General features: G+C 58.8%; 23 non-coding genes across 23 annotated transcripts; 8 read left to right on the top strand and 15 right to left on the bottom strand.

Moving 5' to 3' along the window:
* The first annotated feature begins 942 nt into the window (after positions 1 to 942).
* Positions 943 to 1015, top strand: trnaa-ugc (transfer RNA alanine (anticodon UGC)). The gene has a single exon. It is a non-coding gene; the product is annotated as a tRNA-Ala (tRNA).
* Positions 1016 to 1293: 278 nt separating this feature from the next.
* trnam-cau (transfer RNA methionine (anticodon CAU)) lies at positions 1294 to 1366 on the bottom strand. The gene has a single exon. It is a non-coding gene; the product is annotated as a tRNA-Met (tRNA).
* A 1223-nt stretch (positions 1367 to 2589) lies between these two features.
* trnaa-ugc (transfer RNA alanine (anticodon UGC)) lies at positions 2590 to 2662 on the top strand. The gene has a single exon. It is a non-coding gene; the product is annotated as a tRNA-Ala (tRNA).
* Positions 2663 to 2940: 278 nt separating this feature from the next.
* Positions 2941 to 3013, bottom strand: trnam-cau (transfer RNA methionine (anticodon CAU)). The gene has a single exon. It is a non-coding gene; the product is annotated as a tRNA-Met (tRNA).
* Positions 3014 to 4587: 1574 nt separating this feature from the next.
* trnam-cau (transfer RNA methionine (anticodon CAU)) lies at positions 4588 to 4660 on the bottom strand. Its single transcript has one exon. It is a non-coding gene; the product is annotated as a tRNA-Met (tRNA).
* A 1223-nt stretch (positions 4661 to 5883) lies between these two features.
* On the top strand, positions 5884 to 5956 carry trnaa-ugc (transfer RNA alanine (anticodon UGC)). The gene has a single exon. It is a non-coding gene; the product is annotated as a tRNA-Ala (tRNA).
* A 278-nt stretch (positions 5957 to 6234) lies between these two features.
* Positions 6235 to 6307, bottom strand: trnam-cau (transfer RNA methionine (anticodon CAU)). The gene has a single exon. It is a non-coding gene; the product is annotated as a tRNA-Met (tRNA).
* A 1574-nt stretch (positions 6308 to 7881) lies between these two features.
* trnam-cau (transfer RNA methionine (anticodon CAU)) lies at positions 7882 to 7954 on the bottom strand. Its single transcript has one exon. It is a non-coding gene; the product is annotated as a tRNA-Met (tRNA).
* Positions 7955 to 9177: 1223 nt separating this feature from the next.
* On the top strand, positions 9178 to 9250 carry trnaa-ugc (transfer RNA alanine (anticodon UGC)). Its single transcript has one exon. It is a non-coding gene; the product is annotated as a tRNA-Ala (tRNA).
* Positions 9251 to 9528: 278 nt separating this feature from the next.
* On the bottom strand, positions 9529 to 9601 carry trnam-cau (transfer RNA methionine (anticodon CAU)). The gene has a single exon. It is a non-coding gene; the product is annotated as a tRNA-Met (tRNA).
* Positions 9602 to 11175: 1574 nt separating this feature from the next.
* Positions 11176 to 11248, bottom strand: trnam-cau (transfer RNA methionine (anticodon CAU)). Its single transcript has one exon. It is a non-coding gene; the product is annotated as a tRNA-Met (tRNA).
* A 1223-nt stretch (positions 11249 to 12471) lies between these two features.
* On the top strand, positions 12472 to 12544 carry trnaa-ugc (transfer RNA alanine (anticodon UGC)). Its single transcript has one exon. It is a non-coding gene; the product is annotated as a tRNA-Ala (tRNA).
* A 278-nt stretch (positions 12545 to 12822) lies between these two features.
* On the bottom strand, positions 12823 to 12895 carry trnam-cau (transfer RNA methionine (anticodon CAU)). The gene has a single exon. It is a non-coding gene; the product is annotated as a tRNA-Met (tRNA).
* A 1574-nt stretch (positions 12896 to 14469) lies between these two features.
* Positions 14470 to 14542, bottom strand: trnam-cau (transfer RNA methionine (anticodon CAU)). Its single transcript has one exon. It is a non-coding gene; the product is annotated as a tRNA-Met (tRNA).
* A 1223-nt stretch (positions 14543 to 15765) lies between these two features.
* trnaa-ugc (transfer RNA alanine (anticodon UGC)) lies at positions 15766 to 15838 on the top strand. Its single transcript has one exon. It is a non-coding gene; the product is annotated as a tRNA-Ala (tRNA).
* Positions 15839 to 16116: 278 nt separating this feature from the next.
* On the bottom strand, positions 16117 to 16189 carry trnam-cau (transfer RNA methionine (anticodon CAU)). The gene has a single exon. It is a non-coding gene; the product is annotated as a tRNA-Met (tRNA).
* A 1574-nt stretch (positions 16190 to 17763) lies between these two features.
* On the bottom strand, positions 17764 to 17836 carry trnam-cau (transfer RNA methionine (anticodon CAU)). Its single transcript has one exon. It is a non-coding gene; the product is annotated as a tRNA-Met (tRNA).
* Positions 17837 to 19059: 1223 nt separating this feature from the next.
* On the top strand, positions 19060 to 19132 carry trnaa-ugc (transfer RNA alanine (anticodon UGC)). Its single transcript has one exon. It is a non-coding gene; the product is annotated as a tRNA-Ala (tRNA).
* Positions 19133 to 19410: 278 nt separating this feature from the next.
* Positions 19411 to 19483, bottom strand: trnam-cau (transfer RNA methionine (anticodon CAU)). The gene has a single exon. It is a non-coding gene; the product is annotated as a tRNA-Met (tRNA).
* A 1574-nt stretch (positions 19484 to 21057) lies between these two features.
* On the bottom strand, positions 21058 to 21130 carry trnam-cau (transfer RNA methionine (anticodon CAU)). The gene has a single exon. It is a non-coding gene; the product is annotated as a tRNA-Met (tRNA).
* Positions 21131 to 24001: 2871 nt separating this feature from the next.
* On the top strand, positions 24002 to 24074 carry trnaa-ugc (transfer RNA alanine (anticodon UGC)). Its single transcript has one exon. It is a non-coding gene; the product is annotated as a tRNA-Ala (tRNA).
* A 278-nt stretch (positions 24075 to 24352) lies between these two features.
* Positions 24353 to 24425, bottom strand: trnam-cau (transfer RNA methionine (anticodon CAU)). The gene has a single exon. It is a non-coding gene; the product is annotated as a tRNA-Met (tRNA).
* Positions 24426 to 25999: 1574 nt separating this feature from the next.
* Positions 26000 to 26072, bottom strand: trnam-cau (transfer RNA methionine (anticodon CAU)). The gene has a single exon. It is a non-coding gene; the product is annotated as a tRNA-Met (tRNA).
* Between the last annotated feature and the right edge of the window lie 439 nt (positions 26073 to 26511).

Genomic DNA, 26511 nt, shown 5'->3' with positions numbered 1-26511 from the left:
GTGCAAAGATCCTTTGCTCAGCACGCAATGCAGGCAAGAATGACGCGCTTCCTTCTACAGAAAGGAGGCCTGGGTTTTCCCAGCGACGCTTTGTCGAAAAGCAGCGCTCTAAACTGCTGGGTTGCGGCTTACGACGTCAGGGTGAAGACGCAAGAGCCCTCCGTTCCTGTCGATGAAAACCGCTCGTGAACTTGGCTTTGCTTTCTCTTCGTAAAATCCGACACGTGCAGGGTGTGCGACTCCCTCAGTCGCACGTGTCGACCAGCACTGCATCCTAGGAGGTCAGCACCGATTCGAAAGCGACACAAGCATCCCGCCGCTCACGCGGGGCTCCCCGGTACTCCCTCAGACATGTGGCGGCTGCCGTCGGCGTCTCGGTTGTCTTGGCGTCTGCGTGTGGCGGCTCGTACCTGACAGCAGGACTTTTCCGAACGTGGCAGAGGGCTCGCATCTTTCGAGGACGAAGGAATAGCCCTCCTTTCTCGTCGCGGCCCAGCCCGAACACTTGCCCTTCTCCAGAGTACGCTCTCTTCTTCGGAGGTTTCTGCCTGTCCTCGTTGTGGCACGTCTGCAGTGGCACCCCAAGACCAGCAGGCTGCGCCCTGTAGGAACGGTACTTCCAGAGAGTCAGCGCGTGCTCAAAGGTCGAGGGACTCTGCAATCAGTCAGACAGGGATCTCGAGCACTGCCTCAGACTCGCAGTGGCTATTCACGCCGCTCAGCTCGCTCGCAATCTGCAACGTGCGGCTCAGCGCCGATGCTTTCGGCGGCACCGTGTTTTCCGGAATGCTTCGGCTACCCGGCTCCTGATTCCGCTCGAACGTGCCGATTGTGCGGCTGAATGCAGCGTGCAATGGCGACGGGAAATTCCCTGCTGCTCTCGGGTCCCCACAGAAAGCACCTGAGAAACTCATGGGACCAGCCAGTCAACCAGACAGGTGAGGGGAATTAGCTCAAGTGGTAGAGCGCTCGCTTTGCACGCGAGAGGTAGTGGGATCGATGCCCACATTCTCCACTTTGGTTTTTTCCCTCAGGAAGCAAGCTGAAGAGCCTGGAAGCTCGATCTCGAGACAAAAATCCGATCGTGTGCAAGGTCTTTGCTGACGCGCAGGACTGCTGGATGGGTGGGGTCTATATTCTCTGTCTGGAAACGACAGGCCGCGTGTCGTCAAGACGCCCGACGCGTCGGCAGCCCGTTCGCTCTGGTGTGCTCGGATCAAATCGGGCGTCCAGCAAATTATGTCTGCTGCTGAGAAAATCAAAACACGATAAAAGGCCACCCTCTCTCAAGTTTGCCTTCTCTGAGGATTGAACTCAGGACCTTCAGATTATGAGACTGACGCGCTGCCTACTGCGCTAAGAAGGCACAGCAAAGCCCAGCCAGCAGCCAGAGTAGGCCGGTTTCCCAGGCGCCACTCAACCCCAAACCAAACCTTGTCAGAAACCCGCAGCTCAGGAGAGGGCAGGAGAGCGCCTTCCGATCCACAGTGGCAAAACTTCGCCCGTTACGTGGCAGGCTGCAGCCCGAGCAGGGACACGACCCAACGGCGGCGTCTTGGATCCTCGCGTCCGCAAGTCGGTATGTCCGGCGCGCGGCAGCCAACGATCGGCAAAGCAGTTCACCGCTTTTTAGCGCCGCGCCGCAACGTGCAAAGATCCTTTGCTCAGCACGCAATGCAGGCAAGAATGACGCGCTTCCTTCTACAGAAAGGAGGCCTGGGTTTTCCCAGCGACGCTTTGTCGAAAAGCAGCGCTCTAAACTGCTGGGTTGCGGCTTACGACGTCAGGGTGAAGACGCAAGAGCCCTCCGTTCCTGTCGATGAAAACCGCTCGTGAACTTGGCTTTGCTTTCTCTTCGTAAAATCCGACACGTGCAGGGTGTGCGACTCCCTCAGTCGCACGTGTCGACCAGCACTGCATCCTAGGAGGTCAGCACCGATTCGAAAGCGACACAAGCATCCCGCCGCTCACGCGGGGCTCCCCGGTACTCCCTCAGACATGTGGCGGCTGCCGTCGGCGTCTCGGTTGTCTTGGCGTCTGCGTGTGGCGGCTCGTACCTGACAGCAGGACTTTTCCGAACGTGGCAGAGGGCTCGCATCTTTCGAGGACGAAGGAATAGCCCTCCTTTCTCGTCGCGGCCCAGCCCGAACACTTGCCCTTCTCCAGAGTACGCTCTCTTCTTCGGAGGTTTCTGCCTGTCCTCGTTGTGGCACGTCTGCAGTGGCACCCCAAGACCAGCAGGCTGCGCCCTGTAGGAACGGTACTTCCAGAGAGTCAGCGCGTGCTCAAAGGTCGAGGGACTCTGCAATCAGTCAGACAGGGATCTCGAGCACTGCCTCAGACTCGCAGTGGCTATTCACGCCGCTCAGCTCGCTCGCAATCTGCAACGTGCGGCTCAGCGCCGATGCTTTCGGCGGCACCGTGTTTTCCGGAATGCTTCGGCTACCCGGCTCCTGATTCCGCTCGAACGTGCCGATTGTGCGGCTGAATGCAGCGTGCAATGGCGACGGGAAATTCCCTGCTGCTCTCGGGTCCCCACAGAAAGCACCTGAGAAACTCACGGGACCAGCCAGTCAACCAGACAGGTGAGGGGAATTAGCTCAAGTGGTAGAGCGCTCGCTTTGCACGCGAGAGGTAGTGGGATCGATGCCCACATTCTCCACTTTGGTTTTTTCCCTCAGGAAGCAAGCTGAAGAGCCTGGAAGCTCGATCTCGAGACAAAAATCCGATCGTGTGCAAGGTCTTTGCTGACGCGCAGGACTGCTGGATGGGTGGGGTCTATATTCTCTGTCTGGAAACGACAGGCCGCGTGTCGTCAAGACGCCCGACGCGTCGGCAGCCCGTTCGCTCTGGTGTGCTCGGATCAAATCGGGCGTCCAGCAAATTATGTCTGCTGCTGAGAAAATCAAAACACGATAAAAGGCCACCCTCTCTCAAGTTTGCCTTCTCTGAGGATTGAACTCAGGACCTTCAGATTATGAGACTGACGCGCTGCCTACTGCGCTAAGAAGGCACAGCAAAGCCCAGCCAGCAGCCAGAGTAGGCCGGTTTCCCAGGCGCCACTCAACCCCAAACCAAACCTTGTCAGAAACCCGCAGCTCAGGAGAGGGCAGGAGAGCGCCTTCCGATCCACAGTGGCAAAACTTCGCCCGTTACGTGGCAGGCTGCAGCCCGAGCAGGGACACGACCCAACGGCGGCGTCTTGGATCCTCGCGTCCGCAAGTCGGTATGTCCGGCGCGCGGCAGCCAACGATCGGCAAAGCAGTTCACCGCTTTTTAGCGCCGCGCCGCAACGTGCAAAGATCCTTTGCTCAGCACGCAATGCAGGCAAGAATGACGCGCTTCCTTCTACAGAAAGGAGGCCTGGGTTTTCCCAGCGACGCTTTGTCGAAAAGCAGCGCTCTAAACTGCTGGGTTGCGGCTTACGACGTCAGGGTGAAGACGCAAGAGCCCTCCGTTCCTGTCGATGAAAACCGCTCGTGAACTTGGCTTTGCTTTCTCTTCGTAAAATCCGACACGTGCAGGGTGTGCGACTCCCTCAGTCGCACGTGTCGACCAGCACTGCATCCTAGGAGGTCAGCACCGATTCGAAAGCGACACAAGCATCCCGCCGCTCACGCGGGGCTCCCCGGTACTCCCTCAGACATGTGGCGGCTGCCGTCGGCGTCTCGGTTGTCTTGGCGTCTGCGTGTGGCGGCTCGTACCTGACAGCAGGACTTTTCCGAACGTGGCAGAGGGCTCGCATCTTTCGAGGACGAAGGAATAGCCCTCCTTTCTCGTCGCGGCCCAGCCCGAACACTTGCCCTTCTCCAGAGTACGCTCTCTTCTTCGGAGGTTTCTGCCTGTCCTCGTTGTGGCACGTCTGCAGTGGCACCCCAAGACCAGCAGGCTGCGCCCTGTAGGAACGGTACTTCCAGAGAGTCAGCGCGTGCTCAAAGGTCGAGGGACTCTGCAATCAGTCAGACAGGGATCTCGAGCACTGCCTCAGACTCGCAGTGGCTATTCACGCCGCTCAGCTCGCTCGCAATCTGCAACGTGCGGCTCAGCGCCGATGCTTTCGGCGGCACCGTGTTTTCCGGAATGCTTCGGCTACCCGGCTCCTGATTCCGCTCGAACGTGCCGATTGTGCGGCTGAATGCAGCGTGCAATGGCGACGGGAAATTCCCTGCTGCTCTCGGGTCCCCACAGAAAGCACCTGAGAAACTCACGGGACCAGCCAGTCAACCAGACAGGTGAGGGGAATTCGCTCAAGTGGTAGAGCGCTCGCTTTGCATGCGAGAGGTAGTGGGATCGATGCCCACATTCTCCACTTTGGTTTTTTCCCTCAGGAAGCAAGCTGAAGAGCCTGGAAGCTCGATCTCGAGACAAAAATCCGATCGTGTGCAAGGTCTTTGCTGACGCGCAGGACTGCTGGATGGGTGGGGTCTATATTCTCTGTCTGGAAACGACAGGCCGCGTGTCGTCAAGACGCCCGACGCGTCGGCAGCCCGTTCGCTCTGGTGTGCTCGGATCAAATCGGGCGTCCAGCAAATTATGTCTGCTGCTGAGAAAATCAAAACACGATAAAAGGCCACCCTCTCTCAAGTTTGCCTTCTCTGAGGATTGAACTCAGGACCTTCCGATTATGAGACTGACGCGCTGCCTACTGCGCTAAGAAGGCACAGCAAAGCCCAGCCAGCAGCCAGAGTAGGCCGGTTTCCCAGGCGCCACTCAACCCCAAACCAAACCTTGTCAGAAACCCGCAGCTCAGGAGAGGGCAGGAGAGCGCCTTCCGATCCACAGTGGCAAAACGTCGCCCGTTACGTGGCAGGCTGCAGCCCGAGCAGGGACACGACCCAACGGCGGCGTCTTGGATCCTCGCGTCCGCAAGTCGGTATGTCCGGCGCGCGGCAGCCAACGATCGGCAAAGCAGTTCACCGCTTTGTAGCGCCGCGCCGCAACGTGCAAAGATCCTTTGCTCAGCACGCAATGCAGGCAAGAATGACGCGCTTCCTTCTACAGAAAGGAGGCCTGGGTTTTCCCAGCGACGCTTTGTCGAAAAGCAGCGCTCTAAACTGCTGGGTTGCGGCTTACGACGTCAGGGTGAAGACGCAAGAGCCCTCCGTTCCTGTCGATGAAAACCGCTCGTGAACTTGGCTTTGCTTTCTCTTCGTAAAATCCGACACGTGCAGGGTGTGCGACTCCCTCAGTCGCACGTGTCGACCAGCACTGCATCCTAGGAGGTCAGCACCGATTCGAAAGCGACACAAGCATCCCGCCGCTCACGCGGGGCTCCCCGGTACTCCCTCAGACATGTGGCGGCTGCCGTCGGCGTCTCGGTTGTCTTGGCGTCTGCGTGTGGCGGCTCGTACCTGACAGCAGGACTTTTCCGAACGTGGCAGAGGGCTCGCATCTTTCGAGGACGAAGGAATAGCCCTCCTTTCTCGTCGCGGCCCAGCCCGAACACTTGCCCTTCTCCAGAGTACGCTCTCTTCTTCGGAGGTTTCTGCCTGTCCTCGTTGTGGCACGTCTGCAGTGGCACCCCAAGACCAGCAGGCTGCGCCCTGTAGGAACGGTACTTCCAGAGAGTCAGCGCGTGCTCAAAGGTCGAGGGACTCTGCAATCAGTCAGACAGGGATCTCGAGCACTGCCTCAGACTCGCAGTGGCTATTCACGCCGCTCAGCTCGCTCGCAATCTGCAACGTGCGGCTCAGCGCCGATGCTTTCGGCGGCACCGTGTTTTCCGGAATGCTTCGGCTACCCGGCTCCTGATTCCGCTCGAACGTGCCGATTGTGCGGCTGAATGCAGCGTGCAATGGCGACGGGAAATTCCCTGCTGCTCTCGGGTCCCCACAGAAAGCACCTGAGAAACTCACGGGACCAGCCAGTCAACCAGACAGGTGAGGGGAATTAGCTCAAGTGGTAGAGCGCTCGCTTTGCACGCGAGAGGTAGTGGGATCGATGCCCACATTCTCCACTTTGGTTTTTTCCCTCAGGAAGCAAGCTGAAGAGCCTGGAAGCTCGATCTCGAGACAAAAATCCGATCGTGTGCAAGGTCTTTGCTGACGCGCAGGACTGCTGGATGGGTGGGGTCTATATTCTCTGTCTGGAAACGACAGGCCGCGTGTCGTCAAGACGCCCGACGCGTCGGCAGCCCGTTCGCTCTGGTGTGCTCGGATCAAATCGGGCGTCCAGCAAATTATGTCTGCTGCTGAGAAAATCAAAACACGATAAAAGGCCACCCTCTCTCAAGTTTGCCTTCTCTGAGGATTGAACTCAGGTCCTTCCGATTATGAGACTGACGCGCTGCCTACTGCGCTAAGAAGGCACAGCAAAGCCCAGCCAGCAGCCAGAGTAGGCCGGTTTCCCAGGCGCCACTCAACCCCAAACCAAACCTTGTCAGAAACCCGCAGCTCAGGAGAGGGCAGGAGAGCGCCTTCCGATCCACAGTGGCAAAACGTCGCCCGTTACGTGGCAGGCTGCAGCCCGAGCAGGGACACGACCCAACGGCGGCGTCTTGGATCCTCGCGTCCGCAAGTCGGTATGTCCGGCGCGCGGCAGCCAACGATCGGCAAAGCAGTTCACCGCTTTTTAGCGCCGCGCCGCAACGTGCAAAGATCCTTTGCTCAGCACGCAATGCAGGCAAGAATGACGCGCTTCCTTCTACAGAAAGGAGGCCTGGGTTTTCCCAGCGACGCTTTGTCGAAAAGCAGCGCTCTAAACTGCTGGGTTGCGGCTTACGACGTCAGGGTGAAGACGCAAGAGCCCTCCGTTCCTGTCGATGAAAACCGCTCGTGAACTTGGCTTTGCTTTCTCTTCGTAAAATCCGACACGTGCAGGGTGTGCGACTCCCTCAGTCGCACGTGTCGACCAGCACTGCATCCTAGGAGGTCAGCACCGATTCGAAAGCGACACAAGCATCCCGCCGCTCACGCGGGGCTCCCCGGTACTCCCTCAGACATGTGGCGGCTGCCGTCGGCGTCTCGGTTGTCTTGGCGTCTGCGTGTGGCGGCTCGTACCTGACAGCAGGACTTTTCCGAACGTGGCAGAGGGCTCGCATCTTTCGAGGACGAAGGAATAGCCCTCCTTTCTCGTCGCGGCCCAGCCCGAACACTTGCCCTTCTCCAGAGTACGCTCTCTTCTTCGGAGGTTTCTGCCTGTCCTCGTTGTGGCACGTCTGCAGTGGCACCCCAAGACCAGCAGGCTGCGCCCTGTAGGAACGGTACTTCCAGAGAGTCAGCGCGTGCCCAAAGGTCGAGGGACTCTGCAATCAGTCAGACAGGGATCTCGAGCACTGCCTCAGACTCGCAGTGGCTATTCACGCCGCTCAGCTCGCTCGCAATCTGCAACGTGCGGCTCAGCGCCGATGCTTTCGGCGGCACCGTGTTTTCCGGAATGCTTCGGCTACCCGGCTCCTGATTCCGCTCGAACGTGCCGATTGTGCGGCTGAATGCAGCGTGCAATGGCGACGGGAAATTCCCTGCTGCTCTCGGGTCCCCACAGAAAGCACCTGAGAAACTCACGGGACCAGCCAGTCAACCAGACAGGTGAGGGGAATTCGCTCAAGTGGTAGAGCGCTCGCTTTGCATGCGAGAGGTAGTGGGATCGATGCCCACATTCTCCACTTTGGTTTTTTCCCTCAGGAAGCAAGCTGAAGAGCCTGGAAGCTCGATCTCGAGACAAAAATCCGATCGTGTGCAAGGTCTTTGCTGACGCGCAGGACTGCTGGATGGGTGGGGTCTATATTCTCTGTCTGGAAACGACAGGCCGCGTGTCGTCAAGACGCCCGACGCGTCGGCAGCCCGTTCGCTCTGGTGTGCTCGGATCAAATCGGGCGTCCAGCAAATTATGTCTGCTGCTGAGAAAATCAAAACACGATAAAAGGCCACCCTCTCTCAAGTTTGCCTTCTCTGAGGATTGAACTCAGGACCTTCCGATTATGAGACTGACGCGCTGCCTACTGCGCTAAGAAGGCACAGCAAAGCCCAGCCAGCAGCCAGAGTAGGCCGGTTTCCCAGGCGCCACTCAACCCCAAACCAAACCTTGTCAGAAACCCGCAGCTCAGGAGAGGGCAGGAGAGCGCCTTCCGATCCACAGTGGCAAAACGTCGCCCGTTACGTGGCAGGCTGCAGCCCGAGCAGGGACACGACCCAACGGCGGCGTCTTGGATCCTCGCGTCCGCAAGTCGGTATGTCCGGCGCGCGGCAGCCAACGATCGGCAAAGCAGTTCACCGCTTTGTAGCGCCGCGCCGCAACGTGCAAAGATCCTTTGCTCAGCACGCAATGCAGGCAAGAATGACGCGCTTCCTTCTACAGAAAGGAGGCCTGGGTTTTCCCAGCGACGCTTTGTCGAAAAGCAGCGCTCTAAACTGCTGGGTTGCGGCTTACGACGTCAGGGTGAAGACGCAAGAGCCCTCCGTTCCTGTCGATGAAAACCGCTCGTGAACTTGGCTTTGCTTTCTCTTCGTAAAATCCGACACGTGCAGGGTGTGCGACTCCCTCAGTCGCACGTGTCGACCAGCACTGCATCCTAGGAGGTCAGCACCGATTCGAAAGCGACACAAGCATCCCGCCGCTCACGCGGGGCTCCCCGGTACTCCCTCAGACATGTGGCGGCTGCCGTCGGCGTCTCGGTTGTCTTGGCGTCTGCGTGTGGCGGCTCGTACCTGACAGCAGGACTTTTCCGAACGTGGCAGAGGGCTCGCATCTTTCGAGGACGAAGGAATAGCCCTCCTTTCTCGTCGCGGCCCAGCCCGAACACTTGCCCTTCTCCAGAGTACGCTCTCTTCTTCGGAGGTTTCTGCCTGTCCTCGTTGTGGCACGTCTGCAGTGGCACCCCAAGACCAGCAGGCTGCGCCCTGTAGGAACGGTACTTCCAGAGAGTCAGCGCGTGCTCAAAGGTCGAGGGACTCTGCAATCAGTCAGACAGGGATCTCGAGCACTGCCTCAGACTCGCAGTGGCTATTCACGCCGCTCAGCTCGCTCGCAATCTGCAACGTGCGGCTCAGCGCCGATGCTTTCGGCGGCACCGTGTTTTCCGGAATGCTTCGGCTACCCGGCTCCTGATTCCGCTCGAACGTGCCGATTGTGCGGCTGAATGCAGCGTGCAATGGCGACGGGAAATTCCCTGCTGCTCTCGGGTCCCCACAGAAAGCACCTGAGAAACTCACGGGACCAGCCAGTCAACCAGACAGGTGAGGGGAATTAGCTCAAGTGGTAGAGCGCTCGCTTTGCACGCGAGAGGTAGTGGGATCGATGCCCACATTCTCCACTTTGGTTTTTTCCCTCAGGAAGCAAGCTGAAGAGCCTGGAAGCTCGATCTCGAGACAAAAATCCGATCGTGTGCAAGGTCTTTGCTGACGCGCAGGACTGCTGGATGGGTGGGGTCTATATTCTCTGTCTGGAAACGACAGGCCGCGTGTCGTCAAGACGCCCGACGCGTCGGCAGCCCGTTCGCTCTGGTGTGCTCGGATCAAATCGGGCGTCCAGCAAATTATGTCTGCTGCTGAGAAAATCAAAACACGATAAAAGGCCACCCTCTCTCAAGTTTGCCTTCTCTGAGGATTGAACTCAGGACCTTCAGATTATGAGACTGACGCGCTGCCTACTGCGCTAAGAAGGCACAGCAAAGCCCAGCCAGCAGCCAGAGTAGGCCGGTTTCCCAGGCGCCACTCAACCCCAAACCAAACCTTGTCAGAAACCCGCAGCTCAGGAGAGGGCAGGAGAGCGCCTTCCGATCCACAGTGGCAAAACTTCGCCCGTTACGTGGCAGGCTGCAGCCCGAGCAGGGACACGACCCAACGGCGGCGTCTTGGATCCTCGCGTCCGCAAGTCGGTATGTCCGGCGCGCGGCAGCCAACGATCGGCAAAGCAGTTCACCGCTTTTTAGCGCCGCGCCGCAACGTGCAAAGATCCTTTGCTCAGCACGCAATGCAGGCAAGAATGACGCGCTTCCTTCTACAGAAAGGAGGCCTGGGTTTTCCCAGCGACGCTTTGTCGAAAAGCAGCGCTCTAAACTGCTGGGTTGCGGCTTACGACGTCAGGGTGAAGACGCAAGAGCCCTCCGTTCCTGTCGATGAAAACCGCTCGTGAACTTGGCTTTGCTTTCTCTTCGTAAAATCCGACACGTGCAGGGTGTGCGACTCCCTCAGTCGCACGTGTCGACCAGCACTGCATCCTAGGAGGTCAGCACCGATTCGAAAGCGACACAAGCATCCCGCCGCTCACGCGGGGCTCCCCGGTACTCCCTCAGACATGTGGCGGCTGCCGTCGGCGTCTCGGTTGTCTTGGCGTCTGCGTGTGGCGGCTCGTACCTGACAGCAGGACTTTTCCGAACGTGGCAGAGGGCTCGCATCTTTCGAGGACGAAGGAATAGCCCTCCTTTCTCGTCGCGGCCCAGCCCGAACACTTGCCCTTCTCCAGAGTACGCTCTCTTCTTCGGAGTTTTCTGCCTGTCCTCGTTGTGGCACGTCTGCAGTGGCACCCCAAGACCAGCAGGCTGCGCCCTGTAGGAACGGTACTTCCAGAGAGTCAGCGCGTGCCCAAAGGTCGAGGGACTCTGCAATCAGTCAGACAGGGATCTCGAGCACTGCCTCAGACTCGCAGTGGCTATTCACGCCGCTCAGCTCGCTCGCAATCTGCAACGTGCGGCTCAGCGCCGATGCTTTCGGCGGCACCGTGTTTTCCGGAATGCTTCGGCTACCCGGCTCCTGATTCCGCTCGAACGTGCCGATTGTGCGGCTGAATGCAGCGTGCAATGGCGACGGGAAATTCCCTGCTGCTCTCGGGTCCCCACAGAAAGCACCTGAGAAACTCACGGGACCAGCCAGTCAACCAGACAGGTGAGGGGAATTCGCTCAAGTGGTAGAGCGCTCGCTTTGCATGCGAGAGGTAGTGGGATCGATGCCCACATTCTCCACTTTGGTTTTTTCCCTCAGGAAGCAAGCTGAAGAGCCTGGAAGCTCGATCTCGAGACAAAAATCCGATCGTGTGCAAGGTCTTTGCTGACGCGCAGGACTGCTGGATGGGTGGGGTCTATATTCTCTGTCTGGAAACGACAGGCCGCGTGTCGTCAAGACGCCCGACGCGTCGGCAGCCCGTTCGCTCTGGTGTGCTCGGATCAAATCGGGCGTCCAGCAAATTATGTCTGCTGCTGAGAAAATCAAAACACGATAAAAGGCCACCCTCTCTCAAGTTTGCCTTCTCTGAGGATTGAACTCAGGACCTTCCGATTATGAGACTGACGCGCTGCCTACTGCGCTAAGAAGGCACAGCAAAGCCCAGCCAGCAGCCAGAGTAGGCCGGTTTCCCAGGCGCCACTCAACCCCAAACCAAACCTTGTCAGAAACCCGCAGCTCAGGAGAGGGCAGGAGAGCGCCTTCCGATCCACAGTGGCAAAACGTCGCCCGTTACGTGGCAGGCTGCAGCCCGAGCAGGGACACGACCCAACGGCGGCGTCTTGGATCCTCGCGTCCGCAAGTCGGTATGTCCGGCGCGCGGCAGCCAACGATTGGCAAAGCAGTTCACCGCTTTGTAGCGCCGCGCCGCAACGTGCAAAGATCCTTTGCTCAGCACGCAATGCAGGCAAGAATGACGCGCTTCCTTCTACAGAAAGGAGGCCTGGGTTTTCCCAGCGACGCTTTGTCGAAAAGCAGCGCTCTAAACTGCTGGGTTGCGGCTTACGACGTCAGGGTGAAGACGCAAGAGCCCTCCGTTCCTGTCGATGAAAACCGCTCGTGAACTTGGCTTTGCTTTCTCTTCGTAAAATCCGACACGTGCAGGGTGTGCGACTCCCTCAGTCGCACGTGTCGACCAGCACTGCATCCTAGGAGGTCAGCACCGATTCGAAAGCGACACAAGCATCCCGCCGCTCACGCGGGGCTCCCCGGTACTCCCTCAGACATGTGGCGGCTGCCGTCGGCGTCTCGGTTGTCTTGGCGTCTGCGTGTGGCGGCTCGTACCTGACAGCAGGACTTTTCCGAACGTGGCAGAGGGCTCGCATCTTTCGAGGACGAAGGAATAGCCCTCCTTTCTCGTCGCGGCCCAGCCCGAACACTTGCCCTTCTCCAGAGTACGCTCTCTTCTTCGGAGGTTTCTGCCTGTCCTCGTTGTGGCACGTCTGCAGTGGCACCCCAAGACCAGCAGGCTGCGCCCTGTAGGAACGGTACTTCCAGAGAGTCAGCGCGTGCTCAAAGGTCGAGGGACTCTGCAATCAGTCAGACAGGGATCTCGAGCACTGCCTCAGACTCGCAGTGGCTATTCACGCCGCTCAGCTCGCTCGCAATCTGCAACGTGCGGCTCAGCGCCGATGCTTTCGGCGGCACCGTGTTTTCCGGAATGCTTCGGCTACCCGGCTCCTGATTCCGCTCGAACGTGCCGATTGTGCGGCTGAATGCAGCGTGCAATGGCGACGGGAAATTCCCTGCTGCTCTCGGGTCCCCACAGAAAGCACCTGAGAAACTCACGGGACCAGCCAGTCAACCAGACAGGTGAGGGGAATTAGCTCAAGTGGTAGAGCGCTCGCTTTGCACGCGAGAGGTAGTGGGATCGATGCCCACATTCTCCACTTTGGTTTTTTCCCTCAGGAAGCAAGCTGAAGAGCCTGGAAGCTCGATCTCGAGACAAAAATCCGATCGTGTGCAAGGTCTTTGCTGACGCGCAGGACTGCTGGATGGGTGGGGTCTATATTCTCTGTCTGGAAACGACAGGCCGCGTGTCGTCAAGACGCCCGACGCGTCGGCAGCCCGTTCGCTCTGGTGTGCTCAGATCAAATCGGGCGTCCAGCAAATTATGTCTGCTGCTGAGAAAATCAAAACACGATAAAAGGCCACCCTCTCTCAAGTTTGCCTTCTCTGAGGATTGAACTCAGGACCTTCAGATTATGAGACTGACGCGCTGCCTACTGCGCTAAGAAGGCACAGCAAAGCCCAGCCAGCAGCCAGAGTAGGCCGGTTTCCCAGGCGCCACTCAACCCCAAACCAAACCTTGTCAGAAACCCGCAGCTCAGGAGAGGGCAGGAGAGCGCCTTCCGATCCACAGTGGCAAAACTTCGCCCGTTACGTGGCAGGCTGCAGCCCGAGCAGGGACACGACCCAACGGCGGCGTCTTGGATCCTCGCGTCCGCAAGTCGGTATGTCCGGCGCGCGGCAGCCAACGATCGGCAAAGCAGTTCACCGCTTTTTAGCGCCGCGCCGCAACGTGCAAAGATCCTTTGCTCAGCACGCAATGCAGGCAAGAATGACGCGCTTCCTTCTACAGAAAGGAGGCCTGGGTTTTCCCAGCGACGCTTTGTCGAAAAGCAGCGCTCTAAACTGCTGGGTTGCGGCTTACGACGTCAGGGTGAAGACGCAAGAGCCCTCCGTTCCTGTCGATGAAAACCGCTCGTGAACTTGGCTTTGCTTTCTCTTCGTAAAATCCGACACGTGCAGGGTGTGCGACTCCCTCAGTCGCACGTGTCGACCAGCACTGCATCCTAGGAGGTCAGCACCGATTCGAAAGCGACACAAGCATCCCGCCGCTCACGCGGGGCTCCCCGGTACTCCCTCAGACATGTGGCGGCTGCCGTCGGCGTCTCGGTTGTCTTGGCGTCTGCGTGTGGCGGCTCGTACCTGACAGCAGGACTTTTCCGAACGTGGCAGAGGGCTCGCATCTTTCGAGGACGAAGGAATAGCCCTCCTTTCTCGTCGCGGCCCAGCCCGAACACTTGCCCTTCTCCAGAGTACGCTCTCTTCTTCGGAGGTTTCTGCCTGTCCTCGTTGTGGCACGTCTGCAGTGGCACCCCAAGACCAGCAGGCTGCGCCCTGTAGGAACGGTACTTCCAGAGAGTCAGCGCGTGCCCAAAGGTCGAGGGACTCTGCAATCAGTCAGACAGGGATCTCGAGCACTGCCTCAGACTCGCAGTGGCTATTCACGCCGCTCAGCTCGCTCGCAATCTGCAACGTGCGGCTCAGCGCCGATGCTTTCGGCGGCACCGTGTTTTCCGGAATGCTTCGGCTACCCGGCTCCTGATTCCGCTCGAACGTGCCGATTGTGCGGCTGAATGCAGCGTGCAATGGCGACGGGAAATTCCCTGCTGCTCTCGGGTCCCCACAGAAAGCACCTGAGAAACTCACGGGACCAGCCAGTCAACCAGACAGGTGAGGGGAATTCGCTCAAGTGGTAGAGCGCTCGCTTTGCATGCGAGAGGTAGTGGGATCGATGCCCACATTCTCCACTTTGGTTTTTTCCCTCAGGAAGCAAGCTGAAGAGCCTGGAAGCTCGATCTCGAGACAAAAATCCGATCGTGTGCAAGGTCTTTGCTGACGCGCAGGACTGCTGGATGGGTGGGGTCTATATTCTCTGTCTGGAAACGACAGGCCGCGTGTCGTCAAGACGCCCGACGCGTCGGCAGCCCGTTCGCTCTGGTGTGCTCGGATCAAATCGGGCGTCCAGCAAATTATGTCTGCTGCTGAGAAAATCAAAACACGATAAAAGGCCACCCTCTCTCAAGTTTGCCTTCTCTGAGGATTGAACTCAGGACCTTCCGATTATGAGACTGACGCGCTGCCTACTGCGCTAAGAAGGCACAGCAAAGCCCAGCCAGCAGCCAGAGTAGGCCGGTTTCCCAGGCGCCACTCAACCCCAAACCAAACCTTGTCAGAAACCCGCAGCTCAGGAGAGGGCAGGAGAGCGCCTTCCGATCCACAGTGGCAAAACGTCGCCCGTTACGTGGCAGGCTGCAGCCCGAGCAGGGACACGACCCAACGGCGGCGTCTTGGATCCTCGCGTCCGCAAGTCGGTATGTCCGGCGCGCGGCAGCCAACGATCGGCAAAGCAGTTCACCGCTTTGTAGCGCCGCGCCGCAACGTGCAAAGATCCTTTGCTCAGCACGCAATGCAGGCAAGAATGACGCGCTTCCTTCTACAGAAAGGAGGCCTGGGTTTTCCCAGCGACGCTTTGTCGAAAAGCAGCGCTCTAAACTGCTGGGTTGCGGCTTACGACGTCAGGGTGAAGACGCAAGAGCCCTCCGTTCCTGTCGATGAAAACCGCTCGTGAACTTGGCTTTGCTTTCTCTTCGTAAAATCCGACACGTGCAGGGTGTGCGACTCCCTCAGTCGCACGTGTCGACCAGCACTGCATCCTAGGAGGTCAGCACCGATTCGAAAGCGACACAAGCATCCCGCCGCTCACGCGGGGCTCCCCGGTACTCCCTCAGACATGTGGCGGCTGCCGTCGGCGTCTCGGTTGTCTTGGCGTCTGCGTGTGGCGGCTCGTACCTGACAGCAGGACTTTTCCGAACGTGGCAGAGGGCTCGCATCTTTCGAGGACGAAGGAATAGCCCTCCTTTCTCGTCGCGGCCCAGCCCGAACACTTGCCCTTCTCCAGAGTACGCTCTCTTCTTCGGAGGTTTCTGCCTGTCCTCGTTGTGGCACGTCTGCAGTGGCACCCCAAGACCAGCAGGCTGCGCCCTGTAGGAACGGTACTTCCAGAGAGTCAGCGCGTGCTCAAAGGTCGAGGGACTCTGCAATCAGTCAGACAGGGATCTCGAGCACTGCCTCAGACTCGCAGTGGCTATTCACGCCGCTCAGCTCGCTCGCAATCTGCAACGTGCGGCTCAGCGCCGATGCTTTCGGCGGCACCGTGTTTTCCGGAATGCTTCGGCTACCCGGCTCCTGATTCCGCTCGAACGTGCCGATTGTGCGGCTGAATGCAGCGTGCAATGGCGACGGGAAATTCCCTGCTGCTCTCGGGTCCCCACAGAAAGCACCTGAGAAACTCACGGGACCAGCCAGTCAACCAGACAGGTGAGGGGAATTAGCTCAAGTGGTAGAGCGCTCGCTTTGCACGCGAGAGGTAGTGGGATCGATGCCCACATTCTCCACTTTGGTTTTTTCCCTCAGGAAGCAAGCTGAAGAGCCTGGAAGCTCGATCTCGAGACAAAAATCCGATCGTGTGCAAGGTCTTTGCTGACGCGCAGGACTGCTGGATGGGTGGGGTCTATATTCTCTGTCTGGAAACGACAGGCCGCGTGTCGTCAAGACGCCCGACGCGTCGGCAGCCCGTTCGCTCTGGTGTGCTCGGATCAAATCGGGCGTCCAGCAAATTATGTCTGCTGCTGAGAAAATCAAAACACGATAAAAGGCCACCCTCTCTCAAGTTTGCCTTCTCTGAGGATTGAACTCAGGTCCTTCCGATTATGAGACTGACGCGCTGCCTACTGCGCTAAGAAGGCACAGCAAAGCCCAGCCAGCAGCCAGAGTAGGCCGGTTTCCCAGGCGCCACTCAACCCCAAACCAAACCTTGTCAGAAACCCGCAGCTCAGGAGAGGGCAGGAGAGCGCCTTCCGATCCACAGTGGCAAAACGTCGCCCGTTACGTGGCAGGCTGCAGCCCGAGCAGGGACACGACCCAACGGCGGCGTCTTGGATCCTCGCGTCCGCAAGTCGGTATGTCCGGCGCGCGGCAGCCAACGATCGGCAAAGCAGTTCACCGCTTTTTAGCGCCGCGCCGCAACGTGCAAAGATCCTTTGCTCAGCACGCAATGCAGGCAAGAATGACGCGCTTCCTTCTACAGAAAGGAGGCCTGGGTTTTCCCAGCGACGCTTTGTCGAAAAGCAGCGCTCTAAACTGCTGGGTTGCGGCTTACGACGTCAGGGTGAAGACGCAAGAGCCCTCCGTTCCTGTCGATGAAAACCGCTCGTGAACTTGGCTTTGCTTTCTCTTCGTAAAATCCGACACGTGCAGGGTGTGCGACTCCCTCAGTCGCACGTGTCGACCAGCACTGCATCCTAGGAGGTCAGCACCGATTCGAAAGCGACACAAGCATCCCGCCGCTCACGCGGGGCTCCCCGGTACTCCCTCAGACATGTGGCGGCTGCCGTCGGCGTCTCGGTTGTCTTGGCGTCTGCGTGTGGCGGCTCGTACCTGACAGCAGGACTTTTCCGAACGTGGCAGAGGGCTCGCATCTTTCGAGGACGAAGGAATAGCCCTCCTTTCTCGTCGCGGCCCAGCCCGAACACTTGCCCTTCTCCAGAGGTCGCTCTCTTCTTCGGAGGTTTCTGCCTGTCCTCGTTGTGGCACGTCTGCAGTGGCACCCCAAGACCAGCAGGCTGCGCCCTGTAGGAACGGTACTTCCAGAGAGTCAGCGCGTGCTCAAAGGTCGAGGGACTCTGCAATCAGTCAGACAGGGATCTCGAGCACTGCCTCAGACTCGCAGTGGCTATTCACGCCGCTCAGCTCGCTCGCAATCTGCAACGTGCGGCTCAGCGCCGATGCTTTCGGCGGCACCGTGTTTTCCGGAATGCTTCGGCTACCCGGCTCCTGATTCCGCTCGAACGTGCCGATTGTGCGGCTGAATGCAGCGTGCAATGGCGACGGGAAATTCCCTGCTGCTCTCGGGTCCCCACAGAAAGCACCTGAGAAACTCACGGGACCAGCCAGTCAACCAGACAGGTGAGGGGAATTCGCTCAAGTGGTAGAGCGCTCGCTTTGCATGCGAGAGGTAGTGGGATCGATGCCCACATTCTCCACTTTGGTTTTTTCCCTCAGGAAGCAAGCTGAAGAGCCTGGAAGCTCGATCTCGAGACAAAAATCCGATCGTGTGCAAGGTCTTTGCTGACGCGCAGGACTGCTGGATGGGTGGGGTCTATATTCTCTGTCTGGAAACGACAGGCCGCGTGTCGTCAAGACGCCCGACGCGTCGGCAGCCCGTTCGCTCTGGTGTGCTCGGATCAAATCGGGCGTCCAGCAAATTATGTCTGCTGCTGAGAAAATCAAAACACGATAAAAGGCCACCCTCTCTCAAGTTTGCCTTCTCTGAGGATTGAACTCAGGTCCTTCCGATTATGAGACTGACGCGCTGCCTACTGCGCTAAGAAGGCACAGCAAAGCCCAGCCAGCAGCCAGAGTAGGCCGGTTTCCCAGGCGCCACTCAACCCCAAACCAAACCTTGTCAGAAACCCGCAGCTCAGGAGAGGGCAGGAGAGCGCCTTCCGATCCACAGTGGCAAAACGTCGCCCGTTACGTGGCAGGCTGCAGCCCGAGCAGGGACACGACCCAACGGCGGCGTCTTGGATCCTCGCGTCCGCAAGTCGGTATGTCCGGCGCGCGGCAGCCAACGATCGGCAAAGCAGTTCACCGCTTTTTAGCGCCGCGCCGCAACGTGCAAAGATCCTTTGCTCAGCACGCAATGCAGGCAAGAATGACGCGCTTCCTTCTACAGAAAGGAGGCCTGGGTTTTCCCAGCGACGCTTTGTCGAAAAGCAGCGCTCTAAACTGCTGGGTTGCGGCTTACGACGTCAGGGTGAAGACGCAAGAGCCCTCCGTTCCTGTCGATGAAAACCGCTCGTGAACTTGGCTTTGCTTTCTCTTCGTAAAATCCGACACGTGCAGGGTGTGCGACTCCCTCAGTCGCACGTGTCGACCAGCACTGCATCCTAGGAGGTCAGCACCGATTCGAAAGCGACACAAGCATCCCGCCGCTCACGCGGGGCTCCCCGGTACTCCCTCAGACATGTGGCGGCTGCCGTCGGCGTCTCGGTTGTCTTGGCGTCTGCGTGTGGCGGCTCGTACCTGACAGCAGGACTTTTCCGAACGTGGCAGAGGGCTCGCATCTTTCGAGGACGAAGGAATAGCCCTCCTTTCTCGTCGCGGCCCAGCCCGAACACTTGCCCTTCTCCAGAGTACGCTCTCTTCTTCGGAGGTTTCTGCCTGTCCTCGTTGTGGCACGTCTGCAGTGGCACCCCAAGACCAGCAGGCTGCGCCCTGTAGGAACGGTACTTCCAGAGAGTCAGCGCGTGCTCAAAGGTCGAGGGACTCTGCAATCAGTCAGACAGGGATCTCGAGCACTGCCTCAGACTCGCAGTGGCTATTCACGCCGCTCAGCTCGCTCGCAATCTGCAACGTGCGGCTCAGCGCCGATGCTTTCGGCGGCACCGTGTTTTCCGGAATGCTTCGGCTACCCGGCTCCTGATTCCGCTCGAACGTGCCGATTGTGCGGCTGAATGCAGCGTGCAATGGCGACGGGAAATTCCCTGCTGCTCTCGGGTCCCCACAGAAAGCACCTGAGAAACTCACGGGACCAGCCAGTCAACCAGACAGGTGAGGGGAATTAGCTCAAGTGGTAGAGCGCTCGCTTTGCACGCGAGAGGTAGTGGGATCGATGCCCACATTCTCCACTTTGGTTTTTTCCCTCAGGAAGCAAGCTGAAGAGCCTGGAAGCTCGATCTCGAGACAAAAATCCGATCGTGTGCAAGGTCTTTGCTGACGCGCAGGACTGCTGGATGGGTGGGGTCTATATTCTCTGTCTGGAAACGACAGGCCGCGTGTCGTCAAGACGCCCGACGCGTCGGCAGCCCGTTCGCTCTGGTGTGCTCGGATCAAATCGGGCGTCCAGCAAATTATGTCTGCTGCTGAGAAAATCAAAACACGATAAAAGGCCACCCTCTCTCAAGTTTGCCTTCTCTGAGGATTGAACTCAGGTCCTTCCGATTATGAGACTGACGCGCTGCCTACTGCGCTAAGAAGGCACAGCAAAGCCCAGCCAGCAGCCAGAGTAGGCCGGTTTCCCAGGCGCCACTCAACCCCAAACCAAACCTTGTCAGAAACCCGCAGCTCAGGAGAGGGCAGGAGAGCGCCTTCCGATCCACAGTGGCAAAACGTCGCCCGTTACGTGGCAGGCTGCAGCCCGAGCAGGGACACGACCCAACGGCGGCGTCTTGGATCCTCGCGTCCGCAAGTCGGTATGTCCGGCGCGCGGCAGCCAACGATCGGCAAAGCAGTTCACCGCTTTTTAGCGCCGCGCCGCAACGTGCAAAGATCCTTTGCTCAGCACGCAATGCAGGCAAGAATGACGCGCTTCCTTCTACAGAAAGGAGGCCTGGGTTTTCCCAGCGACGCTTTGTCGAAAAGCAGCGCTCTAAACTGCTGGGTTGCGGCTTACGACGTCAGGGTGAAGACGCAAGAGCCCTCCGTTCCTGTCGATGAAAACCGCTCGTGAACTTGGCTTTGCTTTCTCTTCGTAAAATCCGACACGTGCAGGGTGTGCGACTCCCTCAGTCGCACGTGTCGACCAGCACTGCATCCTAGGAGGTCAGCACCGATTCGAAAGCGACACAAGCATCCCGCCGCTCACGCGGGGCTCCCCGGTACTCCCTCAGACATGTGGCGGCTGCCGTCGGCGTCTCGGTTGTCTTGGCGTCTGCGTGTGGCGGCTCGTACCTGACAGCAGGACTTTTCCGAACGTGGCAGAGGGCTCGCATCTTTCGAGGACGAAGGAATAGCCCTCCTTTCTCGTCGCGGCCCAGCCCGAACACTTGCCCTTCTCCAGAGTACGCTCTCTTCTTCGGAGGTTTCTGCCTGTCCTCGTTGTGGCACGTCTGCAGTGGCACCCCAAGACCAGCAGGCTGCGCCCTGTAGGAACGGTACTTCCAGAGAGTCAGCGCGTGCTCAAAGGTCGAGGGACTCTGCAATCAGTCAGACAGGGATCTCGAGCACTGCCTCAGACTCGCAGTGGCTATTCACGCCGCTCAGCTCGCTCGCAATCTGCAACGTGCGGCTCAGCGCCGATGCTTTCGGCGGCACCGTGTTTTCCGGAATGCTTCGGCTACCCGGCTCCTGATTCCGCTCGAACGTGCCGATTGTGCGGCTGAATGCAGCGTGCAATGGCGACGGGAAATTCCCTGCTGCTCTCGGGTCCCCACAGAAAGCACCTGAGAAACTCACGGGACCAGCCAGTCAACCAGACAGGTGAGGGGAATTCGCTCAAGTGGTAGAGCGCTCGCTTTGCATGCGAGAGGTAGTGGGATCGATGCCCACATTCTCCACTTTGGTTTTTTCCCTCAGGAAGCAAGCTGAAGAGCCTGGAAGCTCGATCTCGAGACAAAAATCCGATCGTGTGCAAGGTCTTTGCTGACGCGCAGGACTGCTGGATGGGTGGGGTCTATATTCTCTGTCTGGAAACGACAGGCCGCGTGTCGTCAAGACGCCCGACGCGTCGGCAGCCCGTTCGCTCTGGTGTGCTCGGATCAAATCGGGCGTCCAGCAAATTATGTCTGCTGCTGAGAAAATCAAAACACGATAAAAGGCCACCCTCTCTCAAGTTTGCCTTCTCTGAGGATTGAACTCAGGACCTTCCGATTATGAGACTGACGCGCTGCCTACTGCGCTAAGAAGGCACAGCAAAGCCCAGCCAGCAGCCAGAGTAGGCCGGTTTCCCTGGCGCCACTCAACCCCAAACCAAACCTTGTCAGAAACCCGCAGCTCAGGAGAGGGCAGGAGAGCGCCTTCCGATCCACAGTGGCAAAACGTCGCCCGTTACGTGGCAGGCTGCAGCCCGAGCAGGGACACGACCCAACGGCGGCGTCTTGGATCCTCGCGTCCGCAAGTCGGTATGTCCGGCGCGCGGCAGCCAACGATCGGCAAAGCAGTTCACCGCTTTGTAGCGCCGCGCCGCAACGTGCAAAGATCCTTTGCTCAGCACGCAATGCAGGCAAGAATGACGCGCTTCCTTCTACAGAAAGGAGGCCTGGGTTTTCCCAGCGACGCTTTGTCGAAAAGCAGCGCTCTAAACTGCTGGGTTGCGGCTTACGACGTCAGGGTGAAGACGCAAGAGCCCTCCGTTCCTGTCGATGAAAACCGCTCGTGAACTTGGCTTTGCTTTCTCTTCGTAAAATCCGACACGTGCAGGGTGTGCGACTCCCTCAGTCGCACGTGTCGACCAGCACTGCATCCTAGGAGGTCAGCACCGATTCGAAAGCGACACAAGCATCCCGCCGCTCACGCGGGGCTCCCCGGTACTCCCTCAGACATGTGGCGGCTGCCGTCGGCGTCTCGGTTGTCTTGGCGTCTGCGTGTGGCGGCTCGTACCTGACAGCAGGACTTTTCCGAACGTGGCAGAGGGCTCGCATCTTTCGAGGACGAAGGAATAGCCCTCCTTTCTCGTCGCGGCCCAGCCCGAACACTTGCCCTTCTCCAGAGTACGCTCTCTTCTTCGGAGGTTTCTGCCTGTCCTCGTTGTGGCACGTCTGCAGTGGCACCCCAAGACCAGCAGGCTGCGCCCTGTAGGAACGGTACTTCCAGAGAGTCAGCGCGTGCTCAAAGGTCGAGGGACTCTGCAATCAGTCAGACAGGGATCTCGAGCACTGCCTCAGACTCGCAGTGGCTATTCACGCCGCTCAGCTCGCTCGCAATCTGCAACGTGCGGCTCAGCGCCGATGCTTTCGGCGGCACCGTGTTTTCCGGAATGCTTCGGCTACCCGGCTCCTGATTCCGCTCGAACGTGCCGATTGTGCGGCTGAATGCAGCGTGCAATGGCGACGGGAAATTCCCTGCTGCTCTCGGGTCCCCACAGAAAGCACCTGAGAAACTCATGGGACCAGCCAGTCAACCAGACAGGTGAGGGGAATTAGCTCAAGTGGTAGAGCGCTTGCTTTGCATGCGAGAGGTAGTGGGATCGATGCCCACATTCTCCACTTTGGTTTTTTCCCCTCAGGAAGCAAGCTGAAGAGCCTGGAAGCTCGATCTCGAGACAAAAATCCGATCGTGTGCAAGGTCTTTGCTGACGCGCAGGACTGCTGGATGGGTGGGGTCTATATTCTCTGTCTGGAAACGACAGGCCGCGTGTCGTCAAGACGCCCGACGCGTCGGCAGCCCGTTCGCTCTGGTGTGCTCGGATCAAATCGGGCGTCCAGCAAATTATGTCTGCTGCTGAGAAAATCAAAACACGATAAAAGGCCACCCTCTCTCAAGTTTGCCTTCTCTGAGGATTGAACTCAGGACCTTCCGATCATGAGACTGACGCGCTGCCTACTGCGCTAAGAAGGCACAGCAAAGCCCAGCCAGCAGCCAGAGTAGGCCGGTTTCCCAGGCGCCACTCAACCCCAAACCAAACCTTGTCAGAAACCCGCAGCTCAGGAGAGGGCAGGAGAGCGCCTTCCGATCCACAGTGGCAAAACGTCGCCCGTTACGTGGCAGGCTGCAGCCCGAGCAGGGACACGACCCAACGGCGGCGTCTTGGATCCTCGCGTCCGCAAGTCGGTATGTCCGGCGCGCGGCAGCCAACGATCGGCAAAGCAGTTCACCGCTTTGTAGCGCCGCGCCGCAACGTGCAAAGATCCTTTGCTCAGCACGCAATGCAGGCAAGAATGACGCGCTTCCTTCTACAGAAAGGAGGCCTGGGTTTTCCCAGCGACGCTTTGTCGAAAAGCAGCGCTCTAAACTGCTGGGTTGCGGCTTACGACGTCAGGGTGAAGACGCAAGAGCCCTCCGTTCCTGTCGATGAAAACCGCTCGTGAACTTGGCTTTGCTTTCTCTTCGTAAAATCCGACACGTGCAGGGTGTGCGACTCCCTCAGTCGCACGTGTCGACCAGCACTGCATCCTAGGAGGTCAGCACCGATTCGAAAGCGACACAAGCATCCCGCCGCTCACGCGGGGCTCCCCGGTACTCCCTCAGACATGTGGCGGCTGCCGTCGGCGTCTCGGTTGTCTTGGCGTCTGCGTGTGGCGGCTCGTACCTGACAGCAGGACTTTTCCGAACGTGGCAGAGGGCTCGCATCTTTCGAGGACGAAGGAATAGCCCTCCTTTCTCGTCGCGGCCCAGCCCGAACACTTGCCCTTCTCCAGAGTACGCTCTCTTCTTCGGAGGTTTCTGCCTGTCCTCGTTGTGGCACGTCTGCAGTGGCACCCCAAGACCAGCAGGCTGCGCCCTGTAGGAACGGTACTTCCAGAGAGTCAGCGCGTGCTCAAAGGTCGAGGGACTCTGCAATCAGTCAGACAGGGATCTCGAGCACTGCCTCAGACTCGCAGTGGCTATTCACGCCGCTCAGCTCGCTCGCAATCTGCAACGTGCGGCTCAGCGCCGATGCTTTCGGCGGCACCGTGTTTTCCGGAATGCTTCGGCTACCCGGCTCCTGATTCCGCTCGAACGTGCCGATTGTGCGGCTGAATGCAGCGTGCAATGGCGACGGGAAATTCCCTGCTGCTCTCGGGTCCCCACAGAAAGCACCTGAGAAACTCATGGGACCAGCCAGTCAACCAGACAGGTGAGGGGAATTAGCTCAAGTGGTAGAGCGCTCGCTTTGCATGCGAGAGGTAGTGGGATCGATGCCCACATTCTCCACTTTGGTTTTTTCCCTCAGGAAGCAAGCTGAAGAGCCTGGAAGCTCGATCTCGAGACAAAAATCCGATCGTGTGCAAGGTCTTTGCTGACGCGCAGGACTGCTGGATGGGTGGGGTCTATATTCTCTGTCTGGAAACGACAGGCCGCGTGTCGTCAAGACGCCCGACGCGTCGGCAGCCCGTTCGCTCTGGTGTGCTCGGATCAAATCGGGCGTCCAGCAAATTATGTCTGCTGCTGAGAAAATCAAAACACGATAAAAGGCCACCCTCTCTCAAGTTTGCCTTCTCTGAGGATTGAACTCAGGACCTTCCGATTATGAGACTGACGCGCTGCCTACTGCGCTAAGAAGGCACAGCAAAGCCCAGCCAGCAGCCAGAGTAGGCCGGTTTCCCAGGCGCCACTCAACCCCAAACCAAACCTTGTCAGAAACCCGCAGCTCAGGAGAGGGCAGGAGAGCGCCTTCCGATCCACAGTGGCAAAACGTCGCCCGTTACGTGGCAGGCTGCAGCCCGAGCAGGGACACGACCCAACGGCGGCGTCTTGGATCCTCGCGTCCGCAAGTCGGTATGTCCGGCGCGCGGCAGCCAACGATCGGCAAAGCAGTTCACCGCTTTTTAGCGCCGCGCCGCAACGTGCAAAGATCCTTTGCTCAGCACGCAATGCAGGCAAGAATGACGCGCTTCCTTCTACAGAAAGGAGGCCTGGGTTTTCCCAGCGACGCTTTGTCGAAAAGCAGCGCTCTAAACTGCTGGGTTGCGGCTTACGACGTCAGGGTGAAGACGCAAGAGCCCTCCGTTCCTGTCGATGAAAACCGCTCGTGAACTTGGCTTTGCTTTCTCTTCGTAAAATCCGACACGTGCAGGGTGTGCGACTCCCTCAGTCGCACGTGTCGACCAGCACTGCATCCTAGGAGGTCAGCACCGATTCGAAAGCGACACAAGCATCCCGCCGCTCACGCGGGGCTCCCCGGTACTCCCTCAGACATGTGGCGGCTGCCGTCGGCGTCTCGGTTGTCTTGGCGTCTGCGTGTGGCGGCTCGTACCTGACAGCAGGACTTTTCCGAACGTGGCAGAGGGCTCGCATCTTTCGAGGACGAAGGAATAGCCCTCCTTTCTCGTCGCGGCCCAGCCCGAACACTTGCCCTTCTCCAGAGTACGCTCTCTTCTTCGGAGGTTTCTGCCTGTCCTCGTTGTGGCACGTCTGCAGTGGCACCCCAAGACCAGCAGGCTGCGCCCTGTAGGAACGGTACTTCCAGAGAGTCAGCGCGTGCTCAAAGGTCGAGGGACTCTGCAATCAGTCAGACAGGGATCTCGAGCACTGCCTCAGACTCGCAGTGGCTATTCACGCCGCTCAGCTCGCTCGCAATCTGCAACGTGCGGCTCAGCGCCGATGCTTTCGGCGGCACCGTGTTTTCCGGAATGCTTCGGCTACCCGGCTCCTGATTCCGCTCGAACGTGCCGATTGTGCGGCTGAATGCAGCGTGCAATGGCGACGGGAAATTCCCTGCTGCTCTCGGGTCCCCACAGAAAGCACCTGAGAAACTCACGGGACCAGCCAGTCAACCAGACAGGTGAGGGGAATTAGCTCAAGTGGTAGAGCGCTTGATTTGCATGCGAGAGGTAGTGGGATCGATGCCCACATTCTCCACTTTGGTTTTTTCCCTCAGGAAGCAAGCTGAAGAGCCTGGAAGCTCGATCTCGAGACAAAAATCCGATCGTGTGCAAGGTCTTTGCTGACGCGCAGGACTGCTGGATGGGTGGGGTCTATATTCTCTGTCTGGAAACGACAGGCCGCGTGTCGTCAAGACGCCCGACGCGTCGGCAGCCCGTTCGCTCTGGTGTGCTCGGATCAAATCGGGCGTCCAGCAAATTATGTCTGCTGCTGAGAAAATCAAAACACGATAAAAGGCCACCCTCTCTCAAGTTTGCCTTCTCTGAGGATTGAACTCAGGTCCTTCCGATTATGAGACTGACGCGCTGCCTACTGCGCTAAGAAGGCACAGCAAAGCCCAGCCAGCAGCCAGAGTAGGCCGGTTTCCCAGGCGCCACTCAACCCCAAACCAAACCTTGTCAGAAACCCGCAGCTCAGGAGAGGGCAGGAGAGCGCCTTCCGATCCACAGTGGCAAAACGTCGCCCGTTACGTGGCAGGCTGCAGCCCGAGCAGGGACACGACCCAACGGCGGCGTCTTGGATCCTCGCGTCCGCAAGTCGGTATGTCCGGCGCGCGGCAGCCAACGATCGGCAAAGCAGTTCACCGCTTTTTAGCGCCGCGCCGCAACGTGCAAAGATCCTTTGCTCAGCACGCAATGCAGGCAAGAATGACGCGCTTCCTTCTACAGAAAGGAGGCCTGGGTTTTCCCAGCGACGCTTTGTCGAAAAGCAGCGCTCTAAACTGCTGGGTTGCGGCTTACGACGTCAGGGTGAAGACGCAAGAGCC

Source organism: Stegostoma tigrinum, chromosome 5 (assembly GCF_030684315.1).
Source record: "Stegostoma tigrinum isolate sSteTig4 chromosome 5, sSteTig4.hap1, whole genome shotgun sequence".
In the NCBI taxonomy this organism is placed as follows: Eukaryota; Metazoa; Chordata; class Chondrichthyes; order Orectolobiformes; family Stegostomatidae; genus Stegostoma; species Stegostoma tigrinum.
Note: the sequence above shows the minus strand (reverse complement) of the source record. Positions and strands in the feature narration are given on the sequence as shown.